Raw genomic sequence first — 14,823 nt, 5'->3', positions numbered from 1 at the left:
AATATTGGAATGCTGACAGATAACATGCTAATCTGGAGGAAAATTGTTGATAGGAAGTGAGACTGAATAGATGGCACCAGTGGTGCCATCTATTCAGTCTCTTAATTTTTCTCAGGACTCTTATCTGTGATCTTCAGTTTTGATCAAGAGTTTTATTTATAACTTATCTTTCAGATCCATAACATTAAATTGGTTTGAACACTGTCTTGTATACAGCTAGTTTAGTGTTTTGACTAATTTCTCTGATATAAATTTATTCATGCCACTTCCTATCAAACCAGCATTGCTAATTCTGGTGTCTGTTTCTAAATTTAATTTACCATCTTCACTAAAAATTGTGCCTAAACAACTGAAATATTTTAGTTGTTTATTCCATTCAGGATGAAGTTGATGTTTTCATTGTCTTTGTCTTTTTGATTCTGATTTATTACAGCAGTTGTTCAATTTAGTTAGGGAATCCTGAAGACTTGTGCTGGATTTACTTAGACGTATAACACCATCTGCATAAAGTAAAGAGCTGAGATTAACATCTCCAATTTAAATATCAAGTTTAATACCACTTTCCTTCATAATGTGATCCATATAGATGATTAGATATTAGATCGTTCCACTTACCTCCCCATTGATTACAATCCCACCAACTCGTAAATTAGAAAACTCCATAGGCTCCTTAAGAAGGTCACTTCTTGGCCTTTGGAGATTATCAACAGACTAAAACCCTATAACTCTAGACCCCCCCCCCCCCGTATATGGGCTCCCAAAAATACACAAAAAAAATGTGCCATTACGTCCCATAGTGGATGGCATTGATTCCCCCACTTACAAACTAGCCAAGCATTTAGCCAAAGCGCTCTCACACTATATTGGCAATACACCATCACACATAAAAAACTCAGCCCACTTCAAAGCCAGTATAGAAAACCTTACACTCCAACATAATGACATAATGGTCAGTTTTGATGTCTCGTCCCTATTCACGAATGTCCCCCTCAAAGAAACCTTAGAGCTAATCCAAGCTAAATTTCCTCCCGATATCTCAGCCGTATTTCAGTTTACAATGAACTCAGGCTATTTCGTTTGGCAGGAAAAATTCTACAAACAGATAGAGGGGACAGCCATGTGTTCACCACTTTCCCCACCCTTGGCCAATTTCTTTATGGAGACTTTTGAAGAGAATGCCTTAAACTCAGCCCCACAAAAATCTACTATATGGCTTCGCTACGTTGATGATGTTTTCGCTATTTGGCCACATGGCCCGGATTCACTCCTCTCCTTCCTAACACACTTAAACAACCAACACCCTAGAATCAAGTTCACCCTGGAAAAAGAGGAAAACAATAACCTCCCCTTCCTAGACACACTAGTCACCCACCAACCTGATGGAACCTTGGTTTTCTCAGTTTATAGAAAACCCACCCATACAGGCAGATACATTCTCCAACAATCCCATCACCCCCCCCCCCCTCACAACAATATGGAGTTATTAAGACATTATTCAACAGGGCAAAAATAATCTGTTCAAATGATCAAGCCCTAACCACTGTGAACTAAATCACATCCATGACACTTTCTCAGTGGCTATCCCCTCCAAAAAATACTTAACCCAGTTATCCACAACCCACCACCCCCTCCCCTTCACAAAAAAGATTACTCTAAATCCATCACCATTCCGTACATCCGAGGCACCTCGAAAAAAATCAATAAAATCTTAAAAAAAACATGACTTGACCACTTGTTACAGACCACATAGAAAACTGGCATCCCTTATCTGCTCCACTAAAGACCAACCACTTCCCCTAGACCTACCTGGTGTATACCAGGTCCCTTGCAGCTGTAAATTGTCCTACTTTGGCCAAACAGGCAGGACAGCAAATATCAGAATCTCAGAACACAAGGATTACATCTGATTTCATCAGTACAGCCACTCTGGGCTTGCAGATCACGCTCTGGATACTCGCCACAGAATAAGATGGAAGAAAGCCACAGTAATACACCGCAGCAAGTTCAAGTATGAAAGACTATTCATGGAATCAGCCTCGGCCATGGAACATGCCAAACCTCAACAAATTTGGATGCATGAGACTGCCCCAAATTTGGGAAACTTTTATCAGAAATTCAGCCCAAAGAACTACCAATATAGCCCGCCAGGGGGGCACCATCAGGACTTTAGAAAAACGTTAGCTTCCTAGCTTCAGTCTCATTTGCTGTTATTAGTACTTGTGTGCACGTTTCTTTGTAGTAAGTTCCCAAGAAGATGGCAACGTGACATTTGCCAAAATATCGGAAAGTATATATTAAAGTTTATTTAATTTATATTTCTAGTATACGCTGTCAATTCCTTAAATATTAGTTATCATATAGATGATGAATAAGAGTGGAGATAATGTATACCTTTGTCTGTGCCTGATTGAATATCAAATCATCTTCCTGTACCTCCTTTAATTCTAACTGTTAATTTACAGCTGAAATATAAACATAGTATTGCTTGATATAGTATTCCATTTACACCATATAACTGAAACATTTTGAAGAGCTTTCTGTTGTCACCTTGTGATATGTCTTTTCCAAATTTACAAAACTTGAATACATATCCTGCTTATATTCCCATGATTTCTCAACTACTTGTCTCTTAAAGTGAAAATCTGACTGCTTGTTCTTCTCCACGCTCTTTCCATCCACAATTTGTGTTAGCCATTTTTCAAGTATACTTGCATATAAATCTTACCAAGAACACTCCATTGTGAAATTCCTCTAATCTAATTCTCACATTCAGTTTTATTTCCCTTCTTATAGATGGGAAACCAATTATCTGGAATTCAACCCTCTGACCAGGCCTTCCAAATTATGCAATACAGTAAAACTTTTATACATCCATATTTTAGCAATTCTGGTTGTATATCATCTACTCCAGCTGCTGTTTCATACTTTAGGTTTTTGATAACTTTTTCTATTTCAAGTACTGGTATATATTCTTGGTAGCATTCCTGTTGAGTGTTTCACAATGCTGTCACTTCTTGTTTCATTTAGCAATCTTTCAACGTAATTACTTCAGACATCTAGAATATCTTTATTTTCAGATATTCTAGATGTCTGAAATAAAGTAATCTTTCCTCAATTTCAATAGCCTCCATGACTTTTGTTTAGCTAGCTTTGCTTTACATAATTCTTAGCTTTCTTACATTTTTCTCTGTATTCTCTAAGAATTTTGACTTACTTGCCAGGAATTTTCAATATGTGTTCTTGTTTTCCTTGATATCATTTGTAACTTCCTTCATCATGGAGTTTTGATATTTTTATCCTTGCAGATTATCTCATCACATGCCTCTCTGACTGAATCACTCAATGCATTCTTCAGAGTTTGCTACTAAATCTCCAAGGTTCAGTTCTTGTTTTCAAAATTTCATTTTTTTAAAAATAATGTTTGTGTATTTGAGTCTACAGTTCACCTCTGATAGCTGTTCAACTTTGATTTGTTTCAGAACTTTCTTACACACCCGTCTTTACAATATGATATTGAATTTTATCCTGCTCAACACTAAATGCTTGATCAATTCCAAATCCTTTGTATACCTTGTGTCTTGAATCAGTGGGAAAACATTTTTATGTTGGAGCCTGGTGTTAGTAATAACTAGTCCATATCCTAAGAGCAGAAATCTAGCAAGTATTTACCATTATTATTAGCTTTCCTCTTTTCTCCAAATTTTCCCAAAACATTTCTCTGTGTCTGGTAATCATTTCTTACTCTGCTGTTTAGATCTACAACAAGGACCAGCTTTTCCTTTTTCATTGTGTCAGCTGCCTTACTAGTAAGTAGTAGTAGTATTCATATTAGAGGTAGAAGGATTGTCTTAGAAACTGGTTTCTATCCTCTGAAACATAACAGGTAAACTGGTCAGAAAGACGCATGTATTTAACAGACATAATACTTTGTTGTCTCGGTTGCTTAATTGTCTTAGTTTGTTGTTTATAACTTAGATATCTTACTTCCAAACAGTGATGACAGCTTCCATTAAGCAGGTGCGAATGCTGGTCTTGAAATTCATCTTGCTCTTGTTATCATTCAGGGAGTGAGAGGTCTGATTGAAGTCTAGCGGAATAATGAATTACTGACCATTTAAAACTATACATTTAGAAATTTATGCACATTTAATCTTACAAATACAACATTTATTTTACAAATGATATTCTATCTTTTTCAATTTAGCTACTTGAATACAAATTCTACCCTACGGTTCTTTTTTATAAACTGGTCAATAACATCGTCATAAAAAGTTGGTTGTAACTTAATTTTCCCAAGCAATATGCACACTTGTAAAGGCTGGCTGAAATCACTGGCTAGAGCTACTTTGACTGTGAATGGCCTGTGTTTAAGATGACATGAAGGGAGCGGAAATGGCTATGCACGACCATGAAATCACAGTGCTGCAGCGAGGACCTGGAAGCTCCTACAATCAAGCAAGCCAAGGTAGCTTTGACTAGATGAGCAAGCATCGTCCTTTGATACACAACACAAAGCTCAATTATTGCCACATAAGCTTAAGACGTCTTCTGTCTACAAAAATAAAAGCCTAAATGGAATGCTTATAAATGCATGCATTTATTAACAAATAAATATTACTTCTTTCTCAATTAATGAGCTTGCGCAACAAACATGGAGAATTCGCCCCTGCCATTAAGTAAAGTGCTGATATTGTACCAGTAAATGAAACTCATCTGCCACCAAGAGATGCATAGTACTACAGTCTTGTTCTTTCATATCAGAGATGTATACATTTTAATTTGATCCCCGTGTCTGTGTTATTTCATTTCCTAGATAGCTTCCTTCCATGTTTAATGCCTGTTATCTGGTAGATATATGTCCAGGTTTCTAACGTGGAAGGTGTAAGCAGAAGGTTTGGTTACTATAGGCCAAACCAAATTTCATTGAAATTTGGTATACTCTACATCATGTATCCAGAACATTTTTTCCATTAGTATTTTGGATGAGTTTTAGCCTGTAGACACTGCACTCATGCTATCTCAAGAAGAATATCTTCTCCCCTCCCTTTACGCAAAACTTTTTTTTGACTTATGTGCAAAACATTTCCCATAATCTTATAATGATCCTTCAACAGTCACTCAGCATTTGTAATAATCTGATCTGTAATGCTGGTGCTCTATTGCTTTGAGTGTTAACTCAGAAATATTGACAATATATTTTTTGTAGGGCAATTAAAGTAACTAAAAGTTTCTTTTATTTTCTTCGAAATATGATTCATTTGTATGCAACAATCTTACTGTTCATACTTATGTTGTGAATGATATATGGTATTTAGTTGTAATCAGTTTTGCAGGAGGCTAAATATGGTGAGAGGTACATAGACTTGTAATTCCTGGCTGTTTCAGGCTGCATGGCATCACATCTTGGTGCAGAAACAAGACTAAAAAGTTATTTGGCAAACTGTTTCTAATGAATTGTATCTTGAAGGTGAAGTTTGATTCTATAGACAGTTTAGATTCATGGTGTGTCCTTGGAAGAAATTCCTAAACCTACCAGATATCCCACATCAAAAAGCAATCAGTATTGGCTTGATATTTGATCTGCCTTGTATTACTTTTCCTGAACAATTGAATGTCTTAGTTCAACTCATTTTCTGAATTCTTATTGTAACATTTTGTGCTTTCTAGTGGTCATCTACCAAGTTAGTAGCAGAACTTGATGTATGCACATTCCTTTGGCTTTTTACATTGTTTGTGTTTTAGCTGAGCTCATGCACGACTGACTCCTGCCTTGTGTTTTCTGATAGGTGGTCTGAAAAGATGTTCCCATCAAAAAACATGGCAGCTTGAGTCAGTCATTCATGAGCTCAGCTAAAGTGCAAACAATGTCACATAGCAGATGTACCAAAGGAATGAATGAATATATATATATATATATATATATATATATATATATATATATATATATATATCAAGTTCTGTGCTACTAACTTAGTAGTAGACCACTAGAAAATACAAAATGTCATAACAGGCATTCAGAAAATGTAGCTGCCACTTCAATACTGTTATTAATTTCCTCACAAAAAATTCTGTCCTTCACATATTTTGGATCAGTCCTCATCTGGATGATGCACACTGTGTGCTAACAAATCAAAGCATTGCTCCTATCCCAATCCCTGGAATTTACATAGCTTAATGATATAGTGCCATCATTTTGTGGTTATTGCTCCTGATTTGTTACATGATGAAATTTTGGTTCATAAATTTTATTTATCAATGTTGACAAGCAGTTATTTGCTCAAAAACTTTGGCTGTGACGCACAGTATGATAAGCAACAGGAACTTCACTTGCTGTAATTTTATTGCTTTCGCTGTCACCGTCACGTCTCACCATAAATGAGCTGATGTTTTAAACAGAATCCAGAGTCTTTTCGGCGTCTTTATGTTTCTAGCTACGTAGATGTTGGTTGATGTCGCTTCTGCCTCCATGAGCAACGAAAAAATGGACAATCCAATTTTGGCATATCACTTTTGTTCCATCACTACACATCTTGTCCAGTTTAATAAATTTGAATACTTTATGGAGATCGTCATTAAAACTGCAGTTTCACCTCTTTGACATTGCAAGAATAGACTTAAACCTTTAAAAAATAAGACTTAAAACTAAAAAATATGAAATTTAAATAACCGGCATTGAATAACAAAATTACCGGTTATCATACAGGAAAAACAAAAACTAACGCTACAACAGAACAGACGTCATGCAAGTGTTGTTTTCTCTGAATAAATATTTAGCCTTATGTTTTTTCGGTGTGCAAAACTGAAATAGAGATCCTTGTCATATTTTCACGATTTCTCTGTTTGTCTTGAAGCGAAAATCCTTAGTCTTATGTAGTTCACCGAGGTTTTTTTTTTTAATATAATTTTTCTTATTCTCTTCTCGAATATGGGTTTTATAAATCTTGCTTGGAAATGAATGCAATGCTCATAATGAATTTTATTTCGTTTTTTTTTTTAATATATATGGTGGTCATGAAAGTTCTGCTCCAATCTGGAATCAGACATTCTGAGCAGGCTTTCTGAATTATGCCATACTGTACGACTTTTCTAGCTACATATTTTAGCATTTCTGATCGAAAATCATAAATTACAATTGCCTTTCTACATTTCAAGTTTTGATGGCTTTTTTCCTTAAATGTTGATATGTACTCCTGATTGAATTTCTGTTGAATATTTTTAGCACTTTATCACTTCTTGTTTCAATTAACAACCTCTCAAACTAATATGCCACATATTCAGAATCTCGTTATATTCAGGTTTTATATAGATAGATTTTATAATCTCTAATTCCTTTTACAGTACTATTTCCTCCATTTTTAAGATTTTCAATAGCTTCCATGCTATTTTCTCAAAGTCGTGATATTTATTATTATGTGACACCTTCAGGGAGTCCAAAGGCTCATTGAGGGAGGACACCTACTCTATAACTCCATCTCCACCACTCAAATCCACCAACTACAGCGAAACACATCATCTACACCAACGGCATCTACTACCCACTACCAGCACTAGTATTTTCACAGACAATCACAAATATATCCCACGGCGGGATTCGAGCCCTCAGCGTTTTGGCTGGACAGCAGATACGCTAACCACTCGGCCAACCAGGCCGGTAATTTTTTTTTTCTCATTAATAATCAAATATTATCATTTATAATATTTAGCATTTAGTTTCTTATTAAAGAATACCTGGCCTTTTTTGTTTAGCTACTTTTCCACATTACTTTGATTTCTTACACTTTAACCATATTCTCTCAGATCACATGCTAACTTTTTGTGCAGGAAATTTCGATTCATTTTCTTTTCTTGTTTCTTTTTAAAACTTTCGTACATATTTTTATTTTCATTCTGAAATTCTTTTACCTATTATTATTATTACTTTGCAAATTGGTATCTAGGCTATATTACTAGAATGAAATATATCAGAAATAATTTAATGCTAATCACATGTTTCAATCCTATACAAGTATTGTTGAACAGTTAGATGATGAGGTGGATATTTTGTATTTTTCTTCCAACGCTATTTCCAATAAACACTTTTCTCAAATGCATTGGATGGGCATACAATTTTTATTTCGTTCCAAATGGCTTTTATTCAGTGAGATCGGAACAGTGTGCAAGGGCAATTAATTTTTTCATATTGTTTCGCTGAAATTGTATCGCTGTTGTGAAAGACAGCAGTCTGATGCATGAAACTTCCATAATTTTTTTAAATCAGCTAACGCCTTTTATTCCCTTATAGGGAGTAGGCGAGGCCTTTATACCCTATCTAGCTTTTGGAGACTGAGTGGGCAGTTCAATCTCCACCGGTAGCTAATCAGAGATAGCTGGCCAATTTCTGTAACTAATTATAGCAGCCACAGATGAAGAGGCTGGCAAACAAGTGCTGCCATCTCTTAGTACCTAACCTTAACAAGATATGCTACTGTCTGAAATAATGTAGGTACTACGGTCGATTTCCTTGAGTTTACGGGAGGAAAAACCAACTTGCCCATTAGAAAAAGTTCCTCCAGTCGGCGACCAGACTTGAACTTAATTCTGACTTCGAGCGACTAAGTGCCACTTCCACTGAGCTACACAGTCCTCAATGTAAGACAAAACCCGAATTAATTTTATCTGCATGGCAACAAGAGGTCTCTTTGCAATGCGTACAGTGTGGTTAAATTGCCAGTGTGATCATTTACTGTAGTTCTGGATTAGTTTCTATTCATTGAGCAGAAATATAATACCGGTTGTGCCTCAAGCATTTCTACCTTTCTGTAGATGTAGATAGATTATTATAAAACTTTCTTTTAAACGAACTTTGGAAAATATTTCTGTGCTGACACTTTCTTTAATACGATAATTTTAAGTGTTTACGAGGGATAGGTGAATAATTTCAAGGTTTCAATATATATGTTTATATTTATAGCATTCAGTGTAATCTCGTCCATCTTTTCCCTGCTGTCCAAAGTTGGGTTAACATTGTCCTGTCAGCAAATCTGTTTATCAAAGCAGAAATCTCGTGAATGACAGTGAAATGGTTCTTTCAATGTATAGAGAACAAGTGAAGCACTTGCCATTCATTCCTTCCCCCATAAGATTGGATACATCACCTGAAACGTGGCCTCTCGATGTCATGCAAAATGTGCGATATCCAAACTGAATCAGATTCTTCCTCTATTTTGAAGTCTTGCAGGATGAAACAAGAACACCATAAACAGAAAACCATCACGAAATTCTTATTCACAGTGTGACATTACAACTGACTCGAAGGTGGAAACTATTACATCATCTCACTTGTGCAATGTGGAGAACTTTGAAATGTCACTCGTAATTCATCACTCAATGGTTATTTTTGATATTACAGTCAATTATGGTCTTCAAATTAGTTATTTTAAATAACTGAATAGCAATGCATTAAGATCTAAATTCACTTCTACATCATAAGTTTAGAAATAACGTAAACGCACCGTTGGAGTTGAATTTAATATCTATATATTAAAATGACTGGGGTGTAGATGTTTTTAAATATGCCTTTAAATTTTACATCGATAATCATACACCACGGGAGAGGGCAAGGTCTAAATCATTGACTGCTTTAAAGTATCAGATACAATGAGGTGGTGAGAGTGAGAATTCATTATACAGAAAGGTGTAATAGAAGAAATGAGGTGAGGAGAGGGGGAATATGAGGCATCTGAGTTTTCTTCAATTTCACAGAACCAAAAAGGATGGTGTTGAACCTAGTCGTATCATCATAGAGCAGAACGTTACTTCTTATCAAGAAGAACAAAATACTTAACGAACGGATAGGTTAGAGATGGGTCACCGATTCCAGTTGCGATTCAGAATTGAATCACGCCATTCATATTCATGAAGAGAAGTTCTGCTGAATTTCCGGCTAAAATCAAATTACTTGAACAGAATAAGTTGTCGTTTAAAGATAAAAGTATCAAAGTTGTCTATTTTCAGAAATGAATTAATTCCAATTAAGCTAAAACTTGTTTTATATATCTGTGAACAAATGCAATAACATACTGAAAAAAAATTAAGTGTTAAATCATAAATTCATTTCTGTCACATCAATTTCCAGTTAAAATACCACTTTACCGATCTGAATAGCATAAGGAATAAATTGCAGTTTGGTTGCTCTTCTACATGGATATTTCCAGGACTTTAACTACTTCTTTCATAAAGTTGGCATTTTTTCCCCCCTTCGGGAGTTTCCGTAAGGAAAAAAACAAGAAAATCAACCATACAGCTCTTTACTTCAGACCCCAATATATAGTGTTGTCGAGATGGTGGCAGTTGTTTGTTGTATTCTCCCCAGATGTCGATGAAAATCTTTGGTAGTAATGGTCGAAAGACACTGTCTTTACACGCACACACATGCATATACTATCCTGAAACAAACGTTTCACGAAACTACGTATAATAAAGTAAAAACAAAAATGCAACAAATAAATATATATGATTTCATTACTATAGAAAATCAGCTAATCCCTTTTATTTCCTTATAGGGAGTAGGGCGAGGACGTTTTATCTCTAACTTTTGGAGAATGAGGGGACAGTTCAATCTCCGCTGCTGGCCAATTAGAGATAGCCCAAGACCATCACAAATTATACTCAGCACCAGTCAAGAGATCTGGCTGACAAAGGTTGCCATATCATGGTCCTAATGCTAACACTATATTTTACTATCTGAAAATAGTGTGAAATCTAGATTCGATTTTCTGGAGTTTACATGATGAAAAACCTGAGCTTCCGGAGAAAACCCTCTTCCTGTGCCAGAGATCGACGAACTCGGGAACCGATCGAAAACAAGCTTAGTAAAAGTTACAGTAGTCGGGACTAGAACTAAAAGTACGGCGTTCTTCCTTCAGGCGGTCAAGTGCCGTAGACAGCACGCGCCACTTCAGCTACACAGGCGCTGATTTTATTGCTATTTAAATATTGTTTGCAGTTGCGTTAGAGAGAGCGAACATTTTTTGTTTTCATTAAAAATGCTGCTTATGACCTACTAATAGATTGTCACCTTTTGCTTGAAAACACTACTTTAGGGAACGGTACTGAATTTTTAATTTTATATTTATACATTCAGAGCCTGTGTAGCTAAGTGGAAGTGGGGTTTGTACTCCATAGCACTAGGTCCTGAAGAAGGGCCTAGGTTCGATCTTCGACTACAGGAATTTTTCTCTTCTTCGACCAGCTCTCTGGTTAGTCGATCTCTTGCAAATGGTTTTTTTTTCTACTGGAAACTGATTTTTCGTCCTGTAAAACTCAAGAAAATCGAGCCTAGTTTTTCTATTTGGGACCACGATGTAGTAGCACTTGTCAGCCGTCTCTTCACTGGATGCCATCTATATAATTAGGATGTCCATGCGGTTAGCCTAATGGCTGTGCGCTTCGCAACCATATGACTGGGGAAGGAGTGTCCCAGGTTGGTTCGATTCCCGTCGAAGACGTGAGGAATTTGAGGATCTTCCTCAGCCATAGCCAAGTTAGCCGGTCTTGAGCACGGGCAGTAGGGTTTTTTTCGTCAGTTTATCTGGCGTTTTTCATCCCGCAAGCAAGCAAACTGGCCCCGTGAACACACATGGATCTACAGCCATAAATACTTAATCCCCCATCAGGGGCTCAACTCTCCCCAATAGGGACGAGGGAGAAAAAGGGAGGAAACTTTATACGAATAAATAAATTAGGGATAATCTTGGCCCAGATATCTCTGATTGACTATGAGGGAAGATTGAACTGCTTTCTCAGGATCCAAAAGTTAGATAGATCTAAAATCGCCTCGCATACTCCCTATAGGGGAATAAAAGGCGTTGGCGGATTTATTTATATATCCTCTATTCAAATTAGATGAACTTTCTCTAGGTTCTCTTTTCGGATTTTGACTAACTTAAATTCTAGAGTTAGCCATTACTTACATTTTCCGTCAATAAAGTTAGTTCCTTTCTCTGAAGATACTCGGTTTTTTAATGCGTTTCATAAAATCCTTCACAAAACACAAGCAATAAATACTTGCTGTATGAGTTCTGTAATTTATTTAATGCTAAATACAAATACGTTCCTGCACTTAGCATGCAAGAGAAATGCACCGAACTGTGGCAGTGACAAAATAGAGCTATCATCGCTCTTTCAGGAATGAAAATACTGTAGGGGGAGTTAAATTAATTATATGTATTGCGTAATAAGATCTAGGTAACGTTTTAAATTTACCGGAAGCATGCGTAACCTCGTGATAATTTCCATATCCTTCGTGCGTAGCATAAGGATAGGCTGACCATACGTACCGTTTTGAACGGGACAGTACCGTTTTTTTTTTTTTTTTTTGGTATTTCCCTGCCTTCCCGTCGTTTTCATAAAAATATCAATTTTGTCCCGTTTTTAATAAAAATTATAAATATACTTTAATATTGGTCAATCATAAATTATTATTCATAACCTATAATCGTATATCAATATCATGGATGCCAGTAATTTGTAACCATGGAGTCGCATTGTTCGTTACTAATTATCGATATCTGCAGTGACTTATCCAGAGGGGAGGGGGGTGCATATTGGCAAAACTTGCGCGTCTCAAATGCGGCGTCTGTTTTGCTATAGCTTTAGTTTTTTTTTTTTTGTTTTGCCTGTATGCTAACCGGTCGCTTTGTTATACAATGCCGGTTGTTTAAATTTCATATTTTTTAAAGCTTTAAGGTTATCCTTGCAATGTCAAAGAAGCGAAAACTACAGTTTTAATGACGATCTCCAGAAAGAATTCAAATTTATTAAAATGGACAAGCTGTGGTGATGGAACAAAAGTGGTATGCCAGCATTGTAATGTCTATTTTTTCCTTCCTCATGGAGGCAGAAGCGACATCAGCCGACATCTATGTAGCCAGAAACATAAGGATGCTGAAAAGACTTCAGTTAAAATCATCAGTTTATGGTGAGACGTGATGGTGAGAGTGAAAGCAATAAAATTGCAGCAAGTGAAACTCTTGTTGCTTATCATATTGTGCGTCACGGCCAAAGTATTCGCGCAAATGAATGTTTGTCGACATTGATGAATAAAATTTATGAACGAAAATTTTCTTCAGCACTTACGAAATCAGAAACAATAGTTAGCAACGTTTTATCACCATACATATTGAGCAGTCATAGAGGATTTGAATAAAACAAAAAACCTTACAGTCAGTTTAAATGCATCAAACAAACAAACAAACAAAAAAGACAGCAAACTTTTTCCAACACTTTTTGCCAAATTGTGATGTCCAAGACAAAATTATGGACTTTATTTCCTTACCTGAAATACAGCTCCGCTCTATATCTACCTAAATTCTTGTATGAGTTCTGTCTCTGAAGAATAATGGTAAGCTCAATATGTTTATGTAATAAAAACTTTTTATCGTCTTACTTTTTCATGAATAAATACAGAATGTTACATAACCCCCATCCCGTTTTTCTCTCTAGGAAATATGGTCAGCCTACATAAGGAAGCCATTATATCTTCAGTTCTAGTCACTAATTACAGATTTTTTTTCTAGATCTTTAACGAGTTACAGAGAATGTTTTTTCTTTCCATGAAAAACAAAACTCGGTGTTTTAGCTGTGCGATTGTAAAACTGCCGATTAATTCAAACAATAATACTAATTAAAACATGAAATGATATCTTGTCAAATTTGTTGTCACTTTCATCCATGATGCCATGGGTATCCAACCTTTTGGCTTGCCTGGGCCACATTAAGTGAAGAAGAATTGTCTTGGGCCGCATATAAAATGTATAATATAGTTAATCTATTTAAATAACAAAGCTTCCTTTATTTTTTAATTTTTTTTATTATAGGATTAAAAAAAGAGGGCAGCATAAACACAAAACTAGTGAGATATTTGGCATTGTTTACGTGAAATCAATGTCTGATTCGATGGAAGTGGTTGCAATTCTTAGTGAGCTCTCAAGGTTCTATCAGAAATTTTTGATCCAACTTTACTCTTCGTATGCTTCATTCTTGAAAACAATTGTTCACAAATGTACATACTACTGTAAATTTTAGTGATTACATTAAATCTTTGTTGTCGTCTGCGCCGTTGTAAAAATTATATTACTCTTATTGCACTTGTTCAAAAGTTCTATACTAATATTTTTCTTTACTTAAACTTAAACGCTCTACTTAATATACAGTCATAACTCCGATATCTAAATACGTTGCCTGATTTAGTCTCAATAAAATTTCTCACGTGTACAAAACCTTCATAACTAAGAAATTGCCTCTAGCTGAGCCAATCTCTTTGAACTGGTGTTTTTCTAAATTGAATTCTGAAAATTTATTTCATTTCCGACTGCGCCATCAAAATTCGTAGATAGGAGTTGAGTATCCTTCCAAAGAAAAACACTCAGCAAGACACGGAACTTTCTTCTCTTACTTATTACTGACTCTAGGAACGCACAATTTCTATTCTACAGTGAATCTGTGTGTCTAGGACACACAGATTCGATTTTTATGAGCAGTGCATTGGTATGCAAGAATCAGGAAAATTATTTGACAAAGAAATCAATTTATCGATACTTAATGCATGTACAAAAGGATTAATACTAAAATCACAAGTTAATTCAGGTTCTGTACCTCAACAACAACTCTTGTTTGGAAATACAATTAATCCTCTTAAGTAAACAATTCTCTTAAAAACAACGTGTCTATGGTATTACTTTAGCTAACACTTAGTTGCATGCAGAGCAATTTTATACATGCTAACAAAAGACAGGCTTAGCTAAAAACACAATATTAAGCACATGATATTTCACCTTCAACTGA

This window comes from Typopeltis vanoorti, chromosome 2, assembly GCF_054136105.1.
Source record: "Typopeltis vanoorti isolate ZY-2024b chromosome 2, IOZ_Tvanoo_1.0, whole genome shotgun sequence".
NCBI lineage: Eukaryota > Metazoa > Arthropoda > Arachnida > Uropygi > Thelyphonidae > Typopeltis > Typopeltis vanoorti.
Note: the sequence above shows the minus strand (reverse complement) of the source record.